At 37.9% G+C, this 17,329-nt stretch overlaps 1 protein-coding gene across 3 annotated transcripts in view; it reads right to left on the minus strand.

Moving 5' to 3' along the window:
- Positions 1 to 17,329, minus strand: part of SEMA3C (semaphorin 3C) — a 118,206-nt gene that overhangs the window by 82,642 nt on the left and 18,235 nt on the right. The gene's annotated exons all lie outside the window — the stretch shown is intronic.

Here is a 17,329-nt window from a genome sequence, read left to right on the forward strand (position 1 = left end):
CTTCCCTTCCCTTCCCTTCCCTTCCCTTCCCTTCCCTTCCCTTTCCTTTCCTTTCCTTTCCTTTCCCGTATATATGGCTCATTCCAATAGCCTGGCTTGTATTTTCTTTGAGCATACCATGCCATTCCATTTAAACTTCTCACTCAGTCAGAGTTAGGGTAAGAACATGGGGCATCCCTAGAAGGATTGCAGAAATGTTAATAGACATCTTCAGTACAGGAAAATCAACTCAGAAAAGTATGACATGGAAAAAAAAGAAAAAAAGGGTGAGAAAGTTATGAAAGAGGAAACATGAATGAAAAATGTGGGAAATGCCAGGCTTGTAACACTACGCACCACAACCCAAATGATGGCATCACTCAGAGATGGCAGTCATCCCAGAGCAGTATCAGGAAACATGCAATTTTGCAAAAGCAACTGAAAAGTGGATTTTGAAGCCACCTTTAGCCTATTAAAAATCTGTCTTATTTCCACTGAAGCCAGTGACAAAATATTGTATTATTTTATGGATCCCAGACAGTACATTTAGATTTGCTCATTTTCATTTTGAAAAATGAAATCCATACTAGACCCCAAAATTATGACCACTACTACCATTTTGGGGGAAAGGGTTCATTTGGAAGTTTGTGTGGATGCTGCCTTCTACACATTTCAGTTTTTAATAAGCAGTCTATAAATCCTAGCATACTGTGCTGGAAAGACCATGAAAAGGAGGTAACTTTATTACAGAAATATATAGAATATATGAAATATACAGAAATCTGTGAAATGTATCAATAATATTAAATATTAAGTTATTAAATGCTGATATATGGAAAATATAATTCATTACCACCAAACACCAACATCTTTTCCTCTTCTAAGAAACTACTGGAGAAGTAAGTTTTCATTAAAATGTGTTAAAAGTTGTGGATTACTGCCAATTACTTGACTAATTTGTGTTTCAGTGAAGGCAAGAAATGCATGTTTTATTTATTTTACCACAGACAAGGAAGCTAATGTAATGGACCAAATCAAAATGGAGAAGCAGAGTTGGTAAGGATCACAGTGTTGTTATACCATCCTGCTAAGCTGAAAAAGGATTAATATATTTAGATAGGTTCTGATAAGTGTGTAATTCTCTGCAGAATATCACTCTCATTGTTCCAATACAACCTTTGTTTAAGTCTGCCCAGTGAAGTTTTTCTTTTGAATCCCTACTACAAATTTAGTCAGTAGCTGCATGTCTTGTCCTGCATAGATCTGGGGAGCAACTGATAACCCCCGTGGATGTAACAGTTTTGAAGACTGTTATCAAGTTCCCTTCTCCCACACCATGAGTCTTCTTTCCAGACTAAACAAACCCAGTTATTTCAGGCTTTCCTTGCAGGTCGTATCTTTTATACCTTTTATCAGCCCTGCCGCTGTCCTCCAGACTTTGCTTTGTCTACATCTTGCTAAATGCAGTGACCACAACTGCACTCATCAGTGTGAAGTAGAGTAATTGCCTCCTGTTCCTGACATGGACATTTCCATAAATTTATTTGACACAATTATGCTGTTCATTTCTTAGTCTGCAAGGTAGGGTAAATCCAGTTCTAACTCCAGTTCTGTGATGTTGCTGCACAATTTTCTTCCTTTTTTTTATTTGACCATTTAATGTCCTCTCCTTAACTGCATACACAGACTTTGCAGTTCTCCTTGTTGAATTTAAATTTATTGATTTCAGACCATTTTTCAATTAAGTGAAATTATTTTGAGCTCTGACCTTATCTTCCAAAAATATTGAAATTCCTCCAGCTTACTCTCATGTTCAAATGTGGAAATTCTATTCCATCACCCAAACTACTGTTGAAAAATGTGTAATAGAAATAGATTCCAGACAGTCACTCTGTAATCACACTAGAGAAGGCTTTCCAGTTTGACAGCAAAACAGAATTCTTAAATTATTTTCCACCTACTAAGCATACATTAAATTAATCTACACCTTAATTCCATAGTTTACTTTAATGAATTTGAAATGGGACAATGTCAAGTCAAGTTGTAATGGGTGCTCTTCCTCACATCCATGAAAGCAATCACTATCAAGGAAGGAATTTGGATCAGACTAAAATCTACTTTAGTCCTTATAAATCTACTTTCCTTGATTCAATCCACATCTTTATCCTTCCAAAGCATTTAAACTGACCTCCACAGCATTTTAGTCAATTTGGAAGCTCTTTGGTTCCCACGGTTTTGACAAGTCTGTACTTTTTCAAACCATCTCTTTACCTCTCTGCAAAGAGCAGCCTCATCTTTGCTGATCCACCATGCTCTGACCCGCTTGGATATTATCATTCTTGAAGAGCTCTTGAAAAGACTCACTAATGCTGCACTTAGCTAGTAAGAGAAAGTCCCTATTATGTAACATTGAAGACACAAATCTGTAGTGTTGAACAGCTATAACTGGAACCTGGTTTTACTTGGTAGCACTTTCCCAACCAAATACTGAGGTCCGGTTAAGGATGGAAGTTTCCAGGATGTATGATTACCAGCAAATGCTTTGGATGCAGACTCCCTGTTTTTGGAGGCAAAAGAATTACAAAAGGTAATTTTTAGTGGAGACTTGGGCTGTTTCATGGTCCATGGCATTAGTATCCAGGAAAGCTCCTAGAAAGTTACATTTGTTAGTACAACCATAGCCTTGGAACTGAGGAACTTACACTTCCCTTAAATTAGTCTAGGATAATCAGCCTCACATTTAAAATTATCCAGCTGGCATAAATATCCTTTTAAGAACAGTGTTTCTCTCTTCTGTCACACTGAACTGTTAAACTTGCAACCACAATAGGTTTTTATATATTGTTATATTTTTATATTTACTCCCATTTCAGTCAGCTACAGAATATACAGATATATTGTACTTTTCACTTAAATTTCTTACTCATTTCAAGACCTGCAGGATAAAAAAAAAAATCTTTGCAGTACTTGCACAATTCAGAATCAGGCTTAGAGTAAATTTTCTCACACCTTTTACCTTACCTTCCAACACGAGGTCAGGCAGTATGTGGAGGGAACACCCATCAAATACAATGTGTAACACCACAAGGGAGGCTGCACTATGGTTAAAAGTGATTTCTCCTCTGGGTTTCATCAACAAGGGTCATCTCAGTGCCACTGCCACTTAAGTGGGAGAGAACTGAATGACCTCAAAAATCATATATGGTTTATGACTTTTATGAGCATGAGTATGATGGTAGAATTCCAGCAGAAGAGGAAGGAAGCACTCAGAATGCTTTCAAAACACTGTTGTTAAGCTTTTTATTAATTCATTCAGCTTATTTTGAAAGAAAACTAAAGCTGCAAATTCAAGCACTCAGGAGATGAAAACTGCCTGAATAAAATCTAATTTGACTCCTATGTTATTGTGAATTATAATACCATGAATTGTAACATGTTTCTTTAATTATATCAGCGCATTTTTCCTTAGTACTCCAATTAACTCCTTCAATGCATTGAATAACCTTGAAGCAATTTTTTTTTTTTTTTTCATCTTCATTTCTCCGTTCTAGGAATCATCTGACCTCTCCTGAAAACAATATTCTTAATTCCCCTGGGAATTAAACATTTTTCAATGCTGCTCAAATTAGCATCTGAGTGTCTTTAGAAATCTTAATTACTACTGTAACATGTCTAGTAACTTATAGATGGAAAATAGAAAGCTTAAGTGTTTGGCACTTCACAATCAAACAGAAATCTCAGCCCTGCTGAAGGCCTTTTGTGACCATCTGAAAACACTACTTTATTGACTGGTCTAGAATTGTCAATGAAAACTGTAGAACAGGCAAGGAGAAGACTCAGTTTCCTCAAAAACATTGAGTTGAAATGTTTTTCTTCCACTTTGTACCTTCTGCAAATGATGGCAGGGATCCCCACACAGGAATCCTATCTCAGGCCTTTATTAATTCCAAAGATGCAGGTAGCCTGCAAAAAAACTGGAATGGTAATTTCACAATACACGATCACAAAGCAGCTGAGTTAAATTAAGGCTGGCTATTTTCTAGTCTTTTAGTGATTGACCTGATCCTTCACTAATGCTCTCTTCACACGGTTGGGTTTTTTGAAGACTATTGTAATGAGTCTGATTCTCACCCATGCTCACTCATCAGTTCTATTTCCAGGCTGATGTGAAGAGGGAGCTCTGTGAATAGCTGACCTAATATATGGAAAGGCTTCACATTTCACAAGCCCTTATCCTTTCTGATATTTGATAATACAGTTTGTCAGTTTTTCACTTCTTATCCAACCTGGGATCCTATCGGAGAATGCAGACAGGCTCCCTCTGAGGAAAGAGCCTACACAGCTCTGTTTAGGTCATGGGAATCTTTCAACTGAATTTAAGGGACAGTGGATCTGATTTTTAAAAGATGCCAGAAGTGAAGTTTTCTCAGTATTTTACAGGGCTTCAGACCATTGTTCAGACAAAAAGAAACACACTAATGTGTACATTGAATTGCCACATCAGGATTAGTCTGCCAGGCTGATGTCTGTATGTCTGTAGGAGTTCTTGACCTCCTCATGCATTGCAAGAGAGATTCCGCGGCTCAGAGGTAAGGTAACTAAAACCTTTGAAGTTGGCTATGAACATGCACAGTGCACAAATAACCTGGTGGTTTTGTTCCTTGCTAGAGGAAATTTTCAGTGTATTTATAATCTCCTTTGATGTACCCTGTAAATCTGCAAACAAGAGGCCACATGTCCTTTTGATGAAACTTCACTCATAAATATATGTAAAACATATATTTATGAGTGGAAGAGTTTGAAATAAATAAACAGAGAGATTTACCCTACATCACCAAAATACAGCTTAGTTAGATTTTAAAAGCTCAACAGGGAAAGCTCTTGCTCCCACAAATTACAAAGAGTTGTTAAATAGCTCTTTTTAACTAGTTATTTAAGTTAAGAACATCATGTCTGAACAAGAGATTAAGATATACACTGGCTTATGTGTTTCAACACTTTTAAAATAAGCCCCCACAAACCATGCATGTAAGAATTAAACAGAAACAATTAGGAACTACTTTCCTTTCCCCTGCACAAAATTTCACTCAGTTCTAGAGCTGAATTCAAGCAAAATCTAATGTGTTTATGTGAATTATTCAGACAAGTCATTCTATCCTAAATAACAGAAAAGGAGTGGAAAGGATTGCCTCAAGACTTCCAGTTTAAGACGGAAGCAGATCTAGAGAAGCAACTTATCTTGAAAAGGTATTGATGGGAATGAGAAGTAGTTTCCATAAAGTGGGCTATGTACTACCCAATAAAATCTGGAAGTCTGGATATCTTGTTGGTCATCATTAATAAAGAGAGGATAGCAGTCTTGGCTGACCTGATGAACTTGTATTTTCTAGCCAAAACCGTGCTCCTGTCTTTGATAACTCAAACACATATTTTAAGTGAAAAACCACGCTGTGGTCATCCCAAGAAAGAGAAAGAAATGAGTCTGAGCATTACCTTACAGCATATGAAAAGAAAGGCAACTTGGACACATCTTTAACAATGTACATGTCTGCAGCTTCTTCTGTATTTGGCATTGAAGACTGCTTGCAATTGCTCTGAAAGAGGCAGTGATACACTGCATGGAAGAGTATTTTTACTCCTCTGAATGGGCAGGATGTATTAGCAGCAGTGGTGTTAATACCTCTTCTGTGGAAGCAAGCAGGATGTCACCAACAGCACTGAGAATGGCTTTGCAATGGCACACAACATAAAAAAAATAGTTGCTTCAACAAACTTTGATCCATGTGACCTGTTACTATTGTTCTCCCCAAGAAACCACCAAAAAAATGAAGGCAGGATTCTTTTATAAAACTCCTTAACTTTAGGCCTTTCTCTTTTCAAAGTGCATTAAATCCAGGCCTTGATGATTTCTAGGCAGTTTCGTAAAAATCTGAATTTCACAAACATATTTACAATTTTGGTTTTTTGCAGATTTCTTCCAGATTATCCAAATCCAGAATGGTTGATGTTTCATGCGTGCAAAAACCCCAAAGCAATTTAAACCATATTGTTTCATGCCAGCTGATAGGGTAGTGACAGTCTTTACAAATATGAAAGCATCTCGCAGAAATAACCTCATGGACTAGTGTACACTGTATTCCTTGGTAGGACCTCCAGAGCAGCAACTTTAGACAGGCTTCTCATCAGTGAACAAATTACCATTTTGATCAGCTTTTACAACCATTCATCTTTTGCTGCCCCAAACATTTGAATGAGTCTAGGCAACCCTTTCATCTAAATGAGCTGCTGTTGCACAGAATACCATTAGCTTATATAAACCTGCTGCTGTAAGCATCTATTGCCACAGCCTGGTAGTGACATATTGATTTTCAAGCTGGAACTAGTTCCCTTGAGACTAGGGAGCATATGGCTGTTTGTTAGACCTGCTGGGTAAAACATGTTGATGGCTAGAAGGAAGAACATGCAAAAAGTATGTGTTAGTCTTTGTGATTTTTTTAATTATTGATTTTAATTCTTAAAATAAGAATAATAATTCAGTCTCAGTAACTGCCTTTTTTTTTTTTTTTTTTTTAAACCAAATGAGCTTCAGAACTGGGTCTTCCACTGTGTTTATTATGGACAGGAATTCATGATCATTGGACTTACAATCAATAGTGATATCAAGTAGAAACTATTAGATTTTGAGGTAAAACAAAGTACTGAGAGGCAGCACCAGAGACTATTGGTATATATGTAACTGAGATCATAACTAAGCACCTGTTGTACAGAGCCTGGCCAGACAGCTGGACAGCCTTGCAATCTGGAAGAGTCTTCCCGTGAAATGCTTAATGGGCTTTATGTTAGAACACAAAGAGAGCTGGTTTAGCTCACACCAAAAGTCTGTTCTGTGTCTACCCCAAAATAGCTACAAGGGTGGAATATAATGGAAATTATTTTTCAAATAAGATTCCACCTTTTCTCCACACAAAATACCTCCACACGTGAATTAGATCAGTGTTTAGTGTACTAAATTTCTATGTTTAGCAGTATAAAAATTCGTATTTATTGAAACTTTTTGGTCTGGACTTATAAATGGAAAAGTTAAATATTTAAAATATATTCCAGCTGAGGCACTCAGAAAAGAAGTGCAGAGCAGGAAGAGGCACAGTGGAAGAGCAGCACACACTCAGCCCTTCACAGGTGCTAAACGTGCATAGGAGGAGGGTGGGTGGTCACAGAGGGAGGCAAAACCCTGTCATGAGAAGACAGCAGGCACTGTGTTATTCCTCAAAACTCTGCCCTTCCCACAAAGCTCTTCAAAATACTGCTGTAATACCAAATAGTGAGACAATTATGTTTCTGGACTGTTACATGAATGCTAAATCTTCTGACAAGCCAATGAGTCCCTTGTGGGAAATACTTAGGAGCAATACAGAAAGCATTACAGAAAGAAAAGGTGGAACACTTGATGCAACAAGAAATTTTTATTCATCTTTAACATGATTTAACAGTTCTTCCTTCCATGGAAGCTGGTAAGTGGCCTACTAAGATTAACTAAATTAGACTCCATGACAGACTAACCAAAGCCTTTCATTACTTCTTTTCTAGGGGAAAAAAATAAAATAAAATAGTTCTTTCCCACTTTAATTCAACTCAGTACTTTCCTGATGGGTCTGCTCATTCTGAAGCGAAGTCCACTTCTGCTTTCCTCCTGCCATCACTCCCCACTCTTCTTCTCCAACCTCCATCTCTTTCTGCTGGTGATCAGAGTGCAGCACCAGCATTGGTGGTGTAAAAACCTCACTCAGCCCACATTATTCCAGGACCAATTCCTGCAAAAATTATATTCTTAAAAGCTTTTCTTTATTAGAAACCTGAAAATATATTTTAATAATTTTTAAAAAATGCTGAGAGTTTCCATGATGAAACTGAAACAAACCAACCTGCAGCTGCAAGCTTTATCCTCTTAAATTGTGTTGGGGACTGTTAAACTAAGTTTTATTAACACTGTCAGGCCAGAGGGTCAGTAAGCAAGCAATCAAGTGCTCCATGTCTCCTGAACTTTTCCTAAATGCTTCTGGCACATCTTTAACTGTAAAGTTCAGAGACTTCCAAAAATACACTGCCAAGACACAGCTGCCTGCTGGCAGTGGCATCTCTTCCCGGGAAGGCTGCTCTGCTCCCTGCCGAGTGCATGGGGGACGGCCGTGACCCTGGACAGGCTCGCAGGGCAGCTCTGTCATCTGGGCAAAAAGTCAAGAGAGCTCAACCCTGGCACAGACAGCAGCCCTGCAGAGCAGAGCTGGGAACCCTGCGTGGCTGTGGCAGCCAGTGGGAAGCCGTGCTCCTCTCATGGAGACGTGGAGAAGGGACAGGGCTGGCCAGACTTACCCACACACTCACCACCCCAGGAAAACCCAATTCCCTGTTCAGATGTGGGTGAGTCTTAAAGTGGGAAAAGCACAGGATCAAACCAGACTCAGCAAGAATGATCATTAGAGTTGCTATAGCATTACTACACAAGACTCTGCATTTAGTTGTGTAAAGTAATAACAGAGATGAGCAGGAGAGAAAATGGCATAAAATTAACTGAAGATTAGAAGGACTGCTTTCTCTTATTTTCAGTTCTCACGCTTAATACACATGGAAGAGTGATAGAATAGTCTTATTTTCCTACCAGACTTACAGATTTTGATGCCATTTCTGTAGTTTACTCAGTGGCTCTCTTACACAGAGCCTCCTGAAATGTTTAATATTGCACAACATTCTCATCCAGGTTTTTTGGCTTTTATGCAAAACATCCTCACAGTAGGCAATGAAAAACTGCTTTAAAATCTGAGGAGAAATTCTAATGATTCCAGTGAAAATACAAGAATTTTGGGTTTTGTGGTTTTTTTCTGATGCTGCCTTCACATTTTTTCATACCTTCAAGGAAGTGATAAAGCTAATGAGCTCAAAAGGTACTGTCTACATTCATCACATTCATTTACTCTACTTAAGGAACAGTAGCATCAAATTAATTAAACATCATTCCCTCTTGCATACCTAGACACTTCTGCAATTTAAATCTGTCTGCTGCCTGGCATACAGACATTTATCCATAAAGAAAGCAAAAGAACAAACCAGAAATTCTTCTTATTTTGCATATATCATATATTACAATCCTTTGAAGCCTATGCAAGTTAAAACTGCCTTCAGGTATCTTATGCACCTGAAAAAAAAACCAAAACAACAAATCACCCAACCCATGTCTAACTTATTTTGTTTGTTATATTTACCTGGGCCCTATTTTGTAAGTACACAATTACTATAAAAATAGTATCTTACAAATTACAAGCTTTTCCAGAGCATCATGGTGAGTCTTACTTGCTTTCCATCATTCTTTAACAAAAGCCCACTCACTCCCCCTAAGCACTTGTTTCTCTACACCGCTTTTGTGCTCCATCCCAAGAAACTGGATCAGCTAAACTTTTTCTTCTTAAACTGAAAATTCCTCAGTTTCTGTTACACAGTAAACAACAGGCATAAGGAGATGATTTTACATGCATATTGCACAACAGCAGTACAGACTCCACTGCTGAACTACATTTTCATCTCCTTTCAGGGCATACTAAGGCTGCTTTCTGCAGAGTATGTCTTGATGCTGAGAGAGGGCCGAGGAGGCAGCAGGCTGCAAAGTTGTGTAATAAGGGCTGCTGGCACTGGTGACAATTGTCTGAGTAAACAATGCTGAGGCTCACACAAAACTTCAGACCTAAATGTCCTTCTTGGTTAAGTATGAGGCTGTTCAGAGCACAAGTTTATATGCAAGTCAAAATCCTGCTTTCAAATGAAGCCTGCAGCAGAAGAGATGCACCTATTCACATGAAGAATGTACAAATAAAGGGTTTAGCATTGGCAGCCAGACCCTGTTATGAACAAATCTGGTGAAATCTGCTTACAATGGAATATTCCAACACTGGTAACAATACTGACAGTATCAGTCACATGGTTAGAAACACTAACTGGTCTGGTTCCTACATCATGAAGCCTCTATTCCAGTATTGCAACATGTGTCTGGATCTCTCTGTAAGCAGCAGACTGCTCTGACACCTAAGTGCTGCAGGATGAAGTGGGGAGATAAATTCCTAAGATAAGGAGCCTAAGGAAGCATCGATACCTGCTCTTACCAGCAACCCAACTCCACATGGGCCTCCCCCAACACCTGACAGGCAATCCTGTCTCAGGTACCAATAAGGAAATTATCTGAGTGACCTTCAGGTATCATTTCCTCTCATAAGTAAAACTTGGGATTTCCATCTCCAGTCAAGATGACTGAAAAGATCTAGGATGAATTAGTCTGAAAACCTCTGGAAAAGCATACTCTCTAATTCATGCTGCTGTTCTGCTGTGCACGTGGCCTTTAGAAGACAAGAATAGACTTGTGCCTGAATACATTAAAAAGTTGAGAGTGCAGCCCTGTGCATTTGTGCAGCTGGTGAGTCAACAGCAAAATGACAAGCTTCAGGAAACAGCATCCACATAAGCATGTAAATAGAGTTGTCCAAAGTCTCGGCTCCATTACTTCACCAGTTCTCTGTCACTGCTGATATGTGAGTGAGCCTATGGACTTGGCTCACTCTACTTTTACCATTTCAAATCTAATCCAATCCCTTAACACACAATTAGGAAGGTGATGCATATTCACCAACTCCAGGGGAGTCAGTCTGGATTTGCACACATTAAATTACCATTAGAAGAATGGAAGTGTATGCACCTGCAAGAAAAAAAAATTAAATCCTCTGCATTTTATTTACCATCACTTTTAGCCCTACCTGGAAGAATCCCATCACAGAACAGCCCTTTGCCACCCTGAGTTTATCCATGGAATAATGAACTTTGTTTCCAAGTTTTTCAGTATTAGTTTGGAACACTGTAAGTATTCAAGAGACTAAAGATACTGAATTATGAAGGAACATCAAGAAATCAGGAACAAACAAACAAATAAACCAAGCATGGCCACCAAGGTAAAAAAAAATATTGTAAAGCAACATAGCAACATTTTCTATGTGAGTATTCTGCTCAAACTGGATAGGATTAGTATGATGCACAAAGCATAATTCACTGTTACAAAGAGTTACAAAACAGAAAACAAAGGCTAACAGTTAGAAAATAATTCTTCTTCCTGAAATAACAGCTCAGAAAAAAGTTTCTGTGCTTAAGGCATTCATTACTGAATAAGAGAAAGCACTACAAAAATGTGCTGGAGCAAACACTTTTTCACTAAAATGAGGTGGATTAGAGGAGTTAAGATTTCTAATATTTCTGTTTTTCACAGCCCCTACATTTATAACACATATTTTCATTAGGACTGGATTTAAATATTGATTTGGTCTATTTCTTAAGACAGAGGTCTCACAGTGACCTTTTGTGCATGTATGTTTACACATGCAGATAAAGGGACAGAATAGTGTGTGTACATGTGTACATTAGGAAAAGAGAGAGATTTAGATACCTTCCTTATCTGAGGCAGAAAATATAAAGTACTCTGAATTCACAAATGTCTTGAATAAATATCTATCCTGTTGCTTGAGGGAATGAAACATAAAAGCTCCAAGAAACAAGTTAATGAAACAGAGCCAAATTCTCTGCTGGCGTAATTTCATTAGAGGTAAATGCAGCTGCCCCCACATACACAGCTGAGAAATCTACTTGAATGACGAAGAGAGAAAAGGGAGTCAGTCCAAATGTGTGGTTTCAAACTCTATTTTTCACTGTCAGCACAAATTCTAATTGCAACATAAGGCAATTTCTATTCATTACACACTTCAGCACTGGGTTCTAAGTACATATAGCCCTGCATTTCATGGGTTTTAAATTTGTATCATCAGGATTGTTCTGATACATATATTGATTACAATGTAGGCCTTATTTTGAATAAATGTACTACTTTCACCCTGACTCATTTTATTGCTTTTTTTCCTTCAACGTCTGTAAAACTAATTTAAAAAACTTACTTCACAGTTTTCATCATTTTATAGTTGCTTTCAGTGCAGTAGTTTCCTTCAAGTCATAAAGTAAATTGTTCTTAAAAAGTACCAAATGACAATTTAATTAACCTTATAAAGTTTTAAAGGAGTTGTTCACCAGGGCTTAAATCCATTCCGGGACACAGGCATCTCTGTATGTCTGCATGCAGCTTTTGGGGATCAGTAGCAGTAAAACTGATAATTTTGTTCACTCAGCGCAGCAAGAACTTAAAACCTCCAAGCACAGGAGTACCTTCTGGAAACATGCACAAAATTAACTCAGTTTTGTCATCTGTGAGCCAGTCTAAAGCCAGGACAAAGTGTTACCAGGTTTTGAAAATTATATGTTTTTCATTCGGCTTTGGAGATGGAGAACAACTGATGAGACCTAATCTGTGCAGAAGAAAACCAAAGAGAAGATTTTGGGGGCAGGTGGCTAATGCCCTTTCAGCAGGCTGCATGAATCATTTGGTGGATGTGAAGAACAGAACAGTGGTTGGCCACAGCTCCAGTCTTCCACCATCCAGAGGCTGTCCCTAAAGGACAATTTCTCTGTTTTACAGAGCTACTGGTTACTATAAAATAAAGTTGCAATTATGAAAACAAGACATTGCACTTACAACTCAGATCTAATCTAAACCCCTTAAGCTTCTCAGTCAAATTCAGCTCATTCTTCATTATTTTTTGTGTATTGTGGCAGGGGCTAAAGAGAGGAGTGAAAAGTGAACCTCAATTAAGTTATGTCTCCTACCTACATCATTACTTAAGAAAAATGGACTGGAATTGGAACTTCCAACTCTTGGCTTCCAAATTAGTATGGAAATTAAAACTTTTTCTCTATCATACACAATGTAGAAAAGAAAGTAGTGTCTGCACAGTTCTTTGAATGTAAACTATGCAAATCTTTCTCTTCAGGCAAATCTTTCTGCAGATTCCAGGCTAATAATTGTACCTCCCTGCAGATCTGAATAAGGCAACTAAATACCAAGATTTGTGTCCTATTCCTGCCCTCAAAGATTCTCCCCTAGATACTTCCAGGTAATTTTTAAAGAAGTCTGATGGTTTTTGGAGAATTTATTTGACAGGGTTGCTTCAGCTCCCAGTTTGAGGTGCCTAACTCTCAAGAACAAGCACAGACACAAAGACATAGTGGCTTTGCATTCCAGTCCAGGAGACAGTCTCATAATTTTCTTGCCAAGACATTTCAGCACATCATTCTGTATTAGTCCTCACTTTGTAATATTGTTTGCATGCAGTCACTATCTAGTACATTGTGCATTCCAGTGTACGACATTTAGCAGGTAGATTGTCTGCTGAAGATCATCCAGTACAAACTAATAAAAAGTTTTCAGCTAATGATGTCAGAGACCTTTGTATGGGATTGTGCCATTAGCCATTATACAGTTTGCTACTGAGTGAGAACTTAAATTCTCAAATCACAGCCCATCAGTTACCACAGGTATCTGCCACTCACCTGCAATAATCCATCCTTTATCCTAGAACAACAAGGCCTGGGAATGTGCAAATATGAGGATGCTTGGGTGAGAATGTTTCTACAGAAAGCTAATGAAGTCTATTCAGACATAAAATGCATTCATTCTTGTTGATTTTAAGCTGAGCCTTACATATGTCTTGCACATACCTAAGAATACTTTGGACACATATTCAAGTTCCTGTTCTTATTTCTTGCTCTAAGGGAAATACTTTATAGGCTTTTTTTTTTTTTTTTTTTTAATTTAATGAGAGATATGTGTGCTTTCACTGAGTCCTTAAATGCATTAAGAAAGCCATGGTATGTGTCTACTAGGCTCATACAATATGTAAACCAGACTATGAAAAGGGATGGTATTCCTACCCAGTGGTTAAAGGCACAAAAGAGCCATGGGAACCTAGCTCTGGCCTTTATTTTTGGCTTAGTAAAACAAACCCTAATTCTTTATTTGTCAAATTACTATCTGTTACAGTTTGAACTTTCCTCAAGCCTTGCTCTCCTAATGAAGTTTAATCTGCCTCTGGCTTGAAGCAAAAGAGTATTGTGTGTTCGTGTGTAGGCAGTGTGAATGTGGTTTTGCAGAAAAGGAAGTCTTCTGAATGTTGGGGGCTAAAATCAATGGAAAGTGGAAACCAGCCTATTGCCCTTGTTTTTCCAGCTGTCAAATTTTACTCTTATAAGGCAGACAGTATTTCTTTACAACCTCATTAGTTTTTCCTAAGCAAACTGACAATACCATTCACTGTTCTGTGACTGGAATCTCCATAATTTATGCTATTCTTCTTCTGTGAGAAATACTCTGAACACTTGTGTGCAGAAAAACGAATCTTTCAGCAATGTGTTCAGGGGCCCAGACATTTCTTCTATTTTATTTAACATTATAAGTTGGACAGGGAACTAGATATAGAAGGGAGAAAATGTGAATCAAATTGGAGGAGACAGCAAGCGTGAAAAATTGTAAGGGTGATGCGTATTTTAGCCTGGCAAAATAGTATGTAGCTCATTAAGGAACTTGGAAATAAATATCAATAGATTTTATAGAAAGAGAGGACATTATGGAGATTGGTTTTCTGAAATCCTTCTATAATTATACCATTTTAAAAGCAGACAAACTGGGTATGGGGAGGGTCCTTTGTTACAGGAGGCAGTCTATGATTTCCCATGCAATCTATATGCTAGACTTGGGTGTGCAGGCATCAGATCATCAGCTTTCTGACCCATGTGTTTGTCATGTGTGAAAACTTCTCAGATGTGGTGAACTGGTTACGATTCAGCAGGTCCAGCTATGAGCAGGAGTCATCATCAGAGTAGTTATAATAACTTTGCACCTATTGCAAGCTATGGATATTGACTGTATAATCCATCTCAACCTGGCAGGGCTGGCATTTGGGTTTTGCTTTTTCCCTTCCTCTAAAGGTTTGACATGCTGGGAGAAATGGTCCTATGCTCAGGCTGTTTCCAATGAATCTTATTATTATTATTATTATGGAAAAATCAGCTACATATGAGACATATTTAATTGACTGCAGGAGAGACAGTAATGAATTATTGTTTCTCAATAATTCCACCCCTATGTTTTTCTCACTCACTAACATAAGCATTAGCACTGCTCTGCTTAAAATGAGAGTATTCTGCTTTTGATTTCACCTCTTCTTCTCAACTGTAGTGTAGCATTCTCTCAATTAGGTAAATTAAATATTCTCAAATGTGAAAATATTACCAGCCTGTACAAGACAGAACAACTACAGAGAAGGTTTGTTTCATCAACCTTTGTCTGAACTTGTAAATTACTGATTTCTTTTTGTGGTAGTTGCTTGACCTGCCTCATTTCAGTTGCTGCCAGTTGTCATAAGATGGCAAAGTACACAAAAATCTTGAATTCTGCTTCCACCAGAAAAACCTCAAAAAAAAAAGCTTGGGTGCAGTCATGTTGGATAGCAGCTAAAGAGGAAAGCAGGAAAAAACAGAACTGAAAACCAACTCAGCCTCTATAAATAATACAAAGTGGCAATTAGTGGTATGGGAAGTGAAGAAGGGACAGTAGGAAACGTGTGTCCTTTTCATCATTGCCAAGAGGAGTAGCAAGGCCTGTCCCAAGACATGTAAATGCCACCTTGTTAATGCTAAACCACATCCATGGCCCTGAAACCTCTGAACTGGATAAACCCTTCATGCTGCATATTAAAAAAAATGTAAAAACGTAGAAACTGATTTTAATCTGTTCTGTTCTCATTCTAACATTCATTAGAAAATTGAATACTTTCTTAAAGTGAAAGAAATCACTGAACACTGTCATGTATCACTGTGTTCATAACTGCACACCCTCTTTTACAGTGGAGAGTGATTAAATGTAGATTTCTAATCAAAATACTACAACCACTAGAAAATATGATCATGATCCAAAGTTCGGTAACATCACAGGACTTCATAAGAGATTTTTTTGTCCCCACAAAGAGAAATGTCTTTTTAACTGTTTCCTTTTGTTTTGCCAAAACCAAATGGAAACATGTAAGACAGAAAAGACTGCTGCAATACAAACTATATGCTGGGCATAAACTCTGTGGACCATTTTGAAATTAAAATGTATCTGACATGAATATGGATCTTTTTTCTTTAAGTTTTGCACCATAAGGTTTTGTAACACACAGTTCTGTAACAAAATCTTACTTTAATTTGTGTGCAACATCCATAAAATTGAAGCTGGAATGAAAGATTAAAGAAACATCCTTCCCGTATCCTTTTTCTCCCTAAGAGTTTCCTTCAGTTTTGACATTTTGGCTTGCTTCTGTCTGAGGGCCCATTCTGCCTAGACTGCCAAGGCTATGCTGGAGGAGCAGTTCCCAGTTGTTTCAACCTTGATTTAACAGTAAAGAAAACCCAACACGAACCAAACACAACCCCCACCCCCCACACCCCTCCCCCCAAAAAAACCCCAAAAAGCCATCGTAATAAAAAAGCTTGCAAGACTTGTTCCTGTATTTTGGATCACCAAAACACGTCACTACATAGCCAAAACTACACCAGGAGAGTATGCCATCTTGCCTGTTCTTAAATACTAGGATACCATTCCTCTAGGGTGGGATATGCACATGGGAGCAAAAAGTCTTAATCCTGTTAACACCATTTACATTGATTATGGTCTACAAGAGCAGCGCTAAACCTGTTATTCCCTTTACCTTTCTTTCAGCCTCTTTTTTCACTTAGAGAAGGAGACAAGGCAGAGGAGGTGTGGCAGCTGGGCAAACAGAGGCAGCATATTTTGCTATGAACTGTGACCCCCAAATCCTAAGCAGTATTTGTGGAAAAGAACAATCTTGTTGGTACTTTCTATCAACAAAGAAATCATCAACAGATTTTTTTTCTAACTTAATTTAGAAAGAAAATACTTTTATTTGCTTTTAAAAAAAAAATCCTCAGCCAGTCTATTGTTTTCTATCATTGGCATTTATTATAGTAGATAACAGCTGCTGAGAGCCTTCGATCACAGAGCTTTTGAAGGCTGATGGAAGCATCAAGTTAATATTTTCAATAGCTCTGGGACCTGAACCTATATCCTCAGAATTAAAGCAGAAAAAATGAAAATGAATATCCCTTTACAGACAAAACCCACCTATCCTTTGCCATGCAGAGAATGAGTTTGTCTGCAGAGAATCTAAAGAAGTGAATTGACATCTACTCTACTTTATTCTTCATATACAAGAGATTTTGGTATTACCAAATGACAAAATGTTCTGGCTTCCCCCAGCGACAAGAATTAATGCCCAAAATGTAAATTAATAGGAAACTAGTAAACAGGCTTTTCCTTTTAAACTGCATATAGGAAGTGAGTCTTGGGAAGGAATCAAAGTGTATCCTCAGAAAATTATAAATT

The sequence above is a fragment of the Corvus kubaryi genome, unplaced genomic scaffold, assembly GCF_017639235.1.
Source record: "Corvus kubaryi isolate FWS band 111438036 unplaced genomic scaffold, C.kubaryi_AGA036_p1.0 137, whole genome shotgun sequence".
NCBI lineage: Eukaryota > Metazoa > Chordata > Aves > Passeriformes > Corvidae > Corvus > Corvus kubaryi.